At 30.9% G+C, this 9,650-nt stretch overlaps 1 protein-coding gene and 1 long non-coding RNA gene across 3 annotated transcripts in view; one reads left to right on the top strand and one right to left on the bottom strand.

The window, feature by feature from the left end:
• Positions 1 to 9,650, bottom strand: part of LOC109538991 — a 133,485-nt gene that overhangs the window by 32,830 nt on the left and 91,005 nt on the right. The gene's annotated exons all lie outside the window — the stretch shown is intronic.
• Positions 5,963 to 9,650, top strand: part of LOC125502695 — a 6,372-nt gene continuing 2,684 nt past the window's right edge. Inside the window, exon 1 of the long non-coding RNA XR_007280476.1 lies at positions 5,963 to 6,122. This is a non-coding gene — a long non-coding RNA (uncharacterized LOC125502695). The remainder of the gene's footprint in view (positions 6,123 to 9,650) is intronic.

Genomic DNA, 9,650 nt, shown 5'->3' with positions numbered 1-9,650 from the left:
AATTGGAATCGGTGTTATTTAGTCTATCTTGCTAGGCGAAAATGGTTCAGTATTGTGGATTGTTTTTCACTTTCTTTCTGGGTTTGTGGCAGTATTTTGCAGAATGTTTACTGAGTTTATGGGTTGTATAGTGCGTTTTCAGGGTATCTTATTTTTATCTACAGTTTTACTATAAGCTGTTCTGCTTTCTGAAAGTATTACTTAGTTTTATCGGCAGCATTTACTCTTAGTATGTTTCAATAGTCTAGCCGTGGTCTAGAAATGGATGATCTTCAATTTTTAGATATCCTTATAATTTCTGTCCTAGTATTTCGTACATGTTTCGAAAATTTTGAATTTCTGGCAGTTGTTATCCCCAAAATTGTCTGTTCATCAGTTGTAGTTTCCATTTATATAACCATGTGATCTTTAGTGTCTGACGTTTTTGCACCATATTTTCGGAAATGTTGTTGTCGGTTGCAAAGGCAGTGTCGTTTGCATATTTAATACCTGCTAAGTTTTGATAATTTGTTCATATACGTATATATGAACGGGGAAGAGCAGTCCTTTCTATATTAAATTTGCGATGCATATTTGTATATCACATATTGAGCTAACTGCTTCTACTAGAATGAAATCTTGCATCTAATGCAAAGAAACAGTTCCTTTTGTGAATCATTACAGCATGGACCAGATCCAAAGGCAACTGTGAGATACCAATGTCATATAACGGGTGATTAGAAAATTGATATTATTATTTTATAAAGGGCTTAAACCACGTATAATCAAGTTTAATTTTTTTTAAAACTCTCTTTAAGCTGGGCGGTATTTAAAATTACATCTTTACAAACAGCTCTTGGTTCAGCTGAAAACAATATTTTATAATAACTTAATTCAACCAATCCTATGATTAGTTAAAATTGACCAAACCTAAATAGAATAGCAAATAAGTTACTTCATTCTTTTTCACCACTTTTGAATGTCATTTCTAGTTTTCACTGATTTAATAATTTATGAATAAATAAAAGTTCTTTCGTAACATTGCAAATAACCTTGCTCGTGACGAATACCGTCCTCTCGCAGTTTATAAATGGATAAAACTAATTTCGGCAGATTTGCCTGAGCTAGACGAAACCGCAAAAGTAAAATTGGACCGTTGCTAACTTTGTTTTATAGGTCGTAATTGAATTCCTCAAAAAAGCAATTACCCTTTGACTAAAAGAAAATTAGTCATTTTGCCCCGTGAATTCCATTTCTATCCGAGAAACTTGTTTTCATGCAGACTTGTCCCAAATAAAACTTGTTTATTCGACATCCAATCTTATCAGTCAATAACGTTTTACTCCTATTAATATTTAACTAGTCTCTTTTCACCGCTTCACAGTCGATTTAGTCTAACTTACGGAATCCCTTCAACGTGGATCAATTGCACAATTTCGAATACATTTCCCGTTAGATATTCAGTGCTGATATTGCAAAGTTAAAGGCGCACACATGTTGAATTCTAATGTCTACGTTCTTAATGATGGAAAAAACTATTACTGACAAGGCCGGATTCTCTATCCTGCAGCAACAGGACGACTTGAGTCGATATGTTTTGAGACAGTGTTTCTTTATCTGTAGTTCAATTCGCTTAAAAACAATGTCTTTCTAAGAGACTACCTTTTATAATAATAATGTATTTTTAATTAAAACTGTGTTTGTTCGCAACAAAATAAAACTTCAATAACATTCACAATATTGCTAGTTTTTAAGTTAACTAGTTTAAAAGTTCAGAAGATGAATCAAACTTCTTGCATCTACAAAATTATGTATTTTTTAAAACAGACATCCATGTAATTTTCATAATTTATTAGTTTCTGCTCGCCTTCTTTATGTAGTTTTATAAAGTGTTTCATAACAAAACCAATTATTATTATTGAATTTTTAACACACGTTTCCTACGTTTCATTACTATATTTCGAATATTGAAAATACTCAATAATATCCCAATTCTAAATTATGAAAACGGATCTACACTAACACTTGGATTGAACTTAGAGTAAATTTGTGAATCAGTTCTACCAAAAATAGGTGTTGAGTAAAGCTGGACAGAACTGCACATTTGCAACTTATATTATATTTGACCCTGAATTCTGTATATTCTTGTTACCGATTAATTGCTAATATCATTGCAATAGAGACATTCTCCATGACCAATAACCGAAGGCGAATACAAATCAATATTAGCTTTGGTCAATATTAACTTTTTAGAGTGTTTCTTCTTTCCCTGTATTCTACCTGTTGGGGTATCAATACCAATTTTCGTTTTAGCGTGGCATCTGCAAAGTTCATAATCGATTTTCTGTAATTCAATTGTTTCACATAAAATTTAGGGGTGTCAAATAAGACACAGGCAATAATACTTTTGAACAGAAAGCATTATTTCTAGAATACCGAATTTGGTTGGTAACTTATATAAAAAGTAATTTTTGGTTGAATAGAGCTTTCGAAACAAACAAAAACATAACGTTCTGCTAACGATTCCAAAACATTATATTAAATATGAATAAAAATATAGCAAACAGAAAGATACTGTATGGGAACGCTTATGTAAGAAACAAAAGCAATATGTAAGAAAACAATCGCATATGTAATATGGAAATAAAAGCCGCTCTACTGAATATTACACTGATGTAAACTCTGATGAGTTGATTTATTTAATATTCTATTTGACAAAAAATGATTAATTTTCATAAGGTCAACTTGATAATACCGAAGTTAATTTAGAGAACTTGTTAATGTTCATTTATTGATCTGCATATAAATTAAAAATCAAATCCGCTTCGTGATAATTGTAGGATCTGTTGTTCGAATTTTAAACAAGGTTTTAAATATCATTAGATTGCTCAAAAGATAATTGGTATCACAAGCTAATTAATTGTCTCTGTTAAGTACTCTTACTACATCAAAAATATTACGGTTTTTAAAATAATTCTAGTTTTATTTTTTATATAGATATTTTTCTTTTCCTAAGTAAAGAATAAGTCTTATCTAAGATATTTTATATGTTTAAACTCTTTCTGTTTAACTTAGTAGTATTTAGAGTTCCTATTCAATCATTTGGCTGATTGCGTTCATTCAAGTTGTAAGTCTTTGAAAAATTCAATTGTAAAGGTTGTTTAATTAAATATTATCTGTTTTTGTCAAATTAAAGATAAAATAACTAGAAGTGGAAAACCACAGCGTTACGTGTAAGTAACTATTTTTAATGATTGAATAACATTTCTGAAATGTCGTTTTCTTTTATTAGAATTTTTTAAGAAATAATATATTTACTCGTGAGCTTTCGACTGATATTTTACGGATTTAATTTTCAGACTTTACAGAGAGAGAGAGAGAGAGAGAGAAAATAAAAAGTTAATATATTACCTACGTTATTTAATTATTTGTATTTACCATAATATGTTACTGCTTAACGATTAATTAAGCTGCTTTTTATATATATCATTTAATTATTTAGTGCATGTAGAAAGTCGTTCATGTAAAACAAATACTTTTTTGTACTTATTCATTCTTGCTAACTTGAAAACTCCTGCAGACTAATTTTGCTTTTGGACATTTTAATCACTGTTTTGCTGCCTACAAAGTTTCCTAAATCGTTCCATTCAACTTATTAAAAGTGGAAAACCGGCGAGCCATTAAAGTCAAAGTCAACGTACCTAAACAGTTCATTCAACAGGAATTTAGAGCTCGTTTCGTTCAGGGCAAATATTTTACACTAGAATTGTTTTTACATTCTATACCAGCATTTTATAGCGTCGTAAAAGTATTCGTTTCTGTATGAAGCAATGCTATTGAGACCTCCGGATTGTTTCTCATTCCAGCTAATGTTTGTCGAAGAGCGACTTGATTTTAGTAACTTTTAAATGACGTTCTATCTATTATTGATTTGTGGTAATTTGAAGAATATAAAATGGCATCAAACATTTCATGCACATATTTTCCACAAGTCTCGTCTGGACTTTGCAAATTTGTTATCTATAACAATTAAAACAAGAATATTTATGTTTTAAAACATTAATTATTATCTATACAAGCAAAATAGTTGATAATTATTTTAACAACAATTAAGAAAAAGAACTGACGTAGGAGAGTGCGTCACAACCCCACCGTTCGATTACCACATTTGTTTAGCTATCTAATAAATTTTATGTCTGACGCCTTTATTATTTTACTATTGATAGAATAGAGAAATTTAATACAAAATATTTTTAATTTCCTTGATGTACGGCATGGCGTCATTGCGCTCCTTATAGTGTTTTATGTATAGTGTATTTATACATGGAAACTTAGAACACTAGATACATTTCTGTATCTATTTTATACTTCCATTAACCGGCTTCTAAAAAGTTCTTTAGTTGAAAATTGTAGCTTGATTATGTATAAGATGGATATTTAGGAAACTTAATAATCGCTATATGGAACAACAAATACTATTTTTGTATTCAAAATACATATAGTCTGCATCTAAATTTTTCATTAGATATACACAGTGTCCTCAAATGCGTTCGGGTTCGGATAAGCAGAATAAAAGTATTCTGGAATCATAGTTTACTAGGGACTCCATATACACAGGTGTACAATTGTAAGTCCACAACGAAATCGTGAAAAGAGCAGCAACTTTTTAAATAATCCGTGTAATGGAATACGTTTTTTAATCAATTTACTACTTAATCAAGGCTGACAATTTAATTGTTTTAACGTAGGTACTCTAAAGCCAATAAACTAACTCTTCAATTACTACTCATTAATTTTAAAGAATTACGGGAAAATAAAAACTGAATTCAGGTCTACATGGTCAATTTTAACATGCTTATGCCTTCAATTGTGAGTAGTTGGTTTAATAAAAAAACAGATTAGTTGTAATTAACCAACATTACCTTGGGTACAATACTTCCTCAAAGTAGAGTTGTACACATATTTCAAAGATCAAATTCAAGATTCAAAGATCTGTCTATTAACGTTTTTTATTTCTTTGGTTTTCTATGCTATTGTCAAGTGACAATTATTGGACGAGGCATTCAAATAGCGAAAGCAAAACTTTACGACAAATGCCTTTTTGAAACTCTAAATAATGAAAAAACCAGCCAATACTCCCAAATCTTAATGGAAAATTTGTACCGCTTTAGAATATAAAAGCTTTTATTATTCAGTTACGTTGGCCTTTTCAATCAATAATTTGAGAAATTGCACATATATAAAATAATGAGATTATTTTGTATAGGAATTCAGTACAATATAATTACATATCTATCAACTGAGTGATAACCACAGTCAAAAAGACTGTTAAAATACATTAGAAATTTATTTTCAGGATAATTAAAACCGTGATTATTAAGACCAACTTATTAGTAATGACGATAAAAGTATTGTTAGGCTACATTAAATATGTGGCAGATGGGGGGCTCCGTCTCATTTATTCAGAAAATCTATTTTATAAACGTTCTTCATAGAGAAATCTAGTAATACATTTAAATATAATATAATAAAATGCAATCAGATAAACTGTCAAGCGGGTTTTTAAATAAGAAAATTTTGCGGCGTGATGTTTTCATGAAATGGTTCTGTCTTACAGTTAGTTTGTTAAAATTTATATTTACCTAGATATCGAACTTTGGCGCACTAATAAACAATCTTGAACATATTTATAATATACCATGCAACGCCTTTAAAAAAATGCCTGCTCGCGCGGTCCTGTACAATCACATAAAAAATGTGTCAGCTAAATCTGCAAATTAAAAGAGTCGCAAAGAAAAATGGCAGCTTTAGATTCATTCGAATAAAAAATTACTTGAAACGTGAATTCACTACCGAAGCAAATATTTGATGTTTACAATTAAGTAAGTAGTAAGTTTACGGATCTCGTAGATTATACGGATCGCGTAGTAGCCGTTTTGGCAGTAAGATATTAGAGGAAGTATTAATAATACTTGATATAATAATTCTACGGAAGGATTACGGTGAACCCTGACATTCGTAACCATAGAATTTTGGGATTTTCACTCTTTTGTCAGTGTCAATAGTTGTTGATTAGTTTCAGCATCGACAATAAGCCCTAAAGGGAATCGCAATTTTTTAACAGGACTTGTATGCGGCACCACGTAAGTAAATGCATCATCTTTGCATGATTAGTCTATATTAGTTTTAACATAAAGATAGGAACAAATATGTGGTGCTACTCAGAAAATAATAATCCATTTATATTTCTGTTAACTGTTTTTTACTTTGCTATTTGTTCCACGCCGATTTTCTCACCGGACATTCACGTCTCTACGTTTTTTTTATTGATATTTTCAGTAGGTACGTTTGCAGTAAAGAAATTTGTTCATATATAAACAAACTGAACAGTTTTCATCATTTTCGAATTTCGGAACAACGTTTTCAATCATAATCAATCAAAATAATTTAATTTTCTGGGATTTAACAAACAAGAAATTATGTAAGTAATTTATGAATCAGTTTTTTTATAGAAAATTTATTTACTGAAAAATCTAGCTCCATTAATCGAATCGTGTACTTTAAATTAGTTAAAACATTGTTTATTTTATAAGAACGCCACTGGGTATATTTATTATCGATTCCATAAGAAACTTAATTACTTCATATATAATTCAGGAAGGAATAAGAAGGAAGCTTTTTGTATCTAAAGTTTTTTTAACGATTTCTTATTTATTTAAGATTTACTGAGTTTAGCCACTTATAATATATTTTTTTTTAATTTAATTTCCTGACTGGGCTCCAGTCAATAATTGGTAAACATTACATTCTTTTAGGTTTTTTCCGTCTTGAAACCTTAAATTCCTTTTATACTATAATAAGGTTCTGGCTAACTGACTGACTAAAGGTTTTGCAATTAAGTTTTTACTAAATTTAATTGTTAATTAACAACAAACTTATGATATATATTGATATAATTTGAACCAATGGATGGATTTTCTTATACCTAGTTTACAAACGTGGAATTTAATATATATATTCATATAGCTTTCGTTTGTGCATTTTTATGACGGAATCGTTGTTTCCGAATTTTACTTGTTATTTGGGAATTGCGGTTTAAAATTCATATTGGTGGAACTAGATACTGACTCAAAGCCTTTCAATCAAATTCAAGCTTTTCATTGAACAATAAATAGTTTATTACAATAAAATATGGAAGCACACTGTAATAAAAAGCCCAATTACAGAAAGACAAAATTTTCGAAACAATGCCATAATTTTTTTTAAATTTTTCGGTAGATCGGTACGTATTTCATAAACAGTGAATTACTAAATAAGGATTTCAGTGCGAAAAACTATTTGCTTTGAGTATTTCGAAACAACACTTGAATTAACATATTTACATTCCACAGTTTATATTTAAATCATAATATAAAAATTTTGCGAAATCCTATTTTAGATAAAGCTTTAGAAACTGTAAAAAATCACTATCGAAATAATTTAGAAATATTGTAATTTGCTAATTGGGCTTTTATAGCTTAATCTCAAGTGTGGCGTAGCATGCTTATAAGATTCTGATAAAATAATCGCAGCTCATATAAAAAATCGATAAAATTATCTCTTTCTAACATATTTAACATTTGGGAAGCACTATCCAAAGTGTTGTTTTGGGAAGCACTATCCAAAAAAATGTAAGTAGGAACTTGCCTCGATCCGATTTAATTAAGCTGGAGCTAAAATTTTCAATTTGGTCTTACAAAGTGGAAAATCTACAATAAGAAAAAAATAAGATTATAAGAAAATCGGCTGGATTGTTAATAGCTGCGAAATTAGAATTAAAATAGTATTCTGAAATATTGTCCCGCATCTAACAACTACCTATAAATAATCCCCTGATTGATTCCACGAAATTTTCAGTCCATTTTCTCACGCGTTTAATATGGAATAAGTTAATTGAAGATAAAATACAGATGTGCCTCAAAATTATTTTATTTTATATGACAGTCAATCTCATTGAGAATAATCGTGCATTTTAAGATTAAATCCCAGCACTAGACTCTGGAAAGGAACTTTCAGAAATCAGACACTGTTATTAAACACCCTTAGTGTAAGTTAGAAATTTCAATCTCCGTAAAAAAAAATTCCAATTCTCATAGAATATAATTTGTCCCATAATTCCAGGTCTAATTTAAACGCATTATTTTGGTTGGCTCAAGTATTATGTAAAAATTCTGTAGTTGTATAATAAGCAAGATGTATTTGCAGTCAAAATTCTGTTTGTTTTAACTTTACTATCAAACACTGTTGATATTTGAGTTCCAGCCAAATAACGAAAGACGCTTAATTAGTACTTTAAATCGATGTTAACAAGTCGGAGTAGCATGTACCAGAATGTTGTTTATGTTTCGAGTTAATTTATACTATAATCTCATATTAAACAGATGCATTTGTTTACGTTTTTCGATGCGAGCAACATTGGTTCAGAGTCGATACAAAAGTAGGTACTTACGAGCGCTGTTTTGCCGGCTCGGTATTCAATTTGATATATATGAGTAGCATCAACAAGAAAATAGCAGGAAAACGGTTGCCATGAATATGTTTAGTGTTATATTTCCTTAGTTTGTTGTAAGCGACAAGCAAATGTCGTTAAAATAACAGCGTCGAAATTTTATATTAAAAAAATTATAAGAAAGAAGTGGTAATTACTAGAAAACATAATGAAACATTCATCACCATTCATTCAACACCGCAAAGGGGAGTACGTGATAGTGACATGAAAAACATGGACATAAAAGTCAGAAAATTAATGAATCTTTGTCAAACTTTCATATGCTTAGAATATTTACTACGCCTATGGCTAGCACCCAGGCGAGTTCGTTTTCCGATTAATTCTACTTTTTGATCGGTACGTACTTTTAGTATTTTCATCACTACCACCTGCTTTTTCACTGAAAAATCGCAAATCGGTAGAATTTAATGTTGGTCCCAAACTAATCGGGATCAATGATTTACTTGCTTGGTCTATTTATTAATGTCTTTGACTATAATACTGCTTATTACTGCCCAACCTGGAAACGTGAAGCTAGTCGGTAAATTAAACAAAATCAAATTGATCACTTCGGCTTCCGTATGCCGAGTTTCTTACTTTTGAGTTACTTTCGGTTAGTTTTACATTTACGTATTAGTTAGTGCGATAATTTTGATCTGTTAGGATGAAAGTGGAATATAAATAAGTTATCAGTTAATGAGACTATGAAGGCTTTCACGGCCGGTTAAATCACATTTAGGAATGTTTTCCGGGCTTTGAAGCCGTGGTCTATGGGAATTTCTTCCTGACGTTTCGTCCACAACTGTGGTGGACATTATCAAAGGCGATCAGGCAGTGGGCGAAGTGATCTCCCGTGCTTTCCGACTAAGACTGATTCAACTGCTAGATTCCCCGTCGTATTTATGCAGCCCAGCCGTGTGTGCTCATGCGTGGGGGATGGGTGGGGGTTCCAACGCTTCGGCCCAAATGCTGTTTGGCGCAAAACGCGCTTCCAATCTGGATTGAGTGCCGTAATTTCTTCTTTTCTGTTAAAATTGTTTTGTTGTTTAAATATTTCGATGGCCTCTCTGGTGAGTCTCGGGTAGTATCTTTCAGATTGGTGCAGAATGTCCACTTCGTCGAAGCGTATTTGGTGGCCGTCTAG

Source organism: Dendroctonus ponderosae, unplaced genomic scaffold (assembly GCF_020466585.1).
Source record: "Dendroctonus ponderosae isolate FM_Combo_2020 unplaced genomic scaffold, Dpon_F_20191213v2 Dpon_F_20191213_1, whole genome shotgun sequence".
NCBI lineage: Eukaryota > Metazoa > Arthropoda > Insecta > Coleoptera > Curculionidae > Dendroctonus > Dendroctonus ponderosae.
The sequence above is the reverse complement of the archived record's forward strand: the minus strand, read 5'-3'. Positions and strand labels throughout refer to the sequence as shown.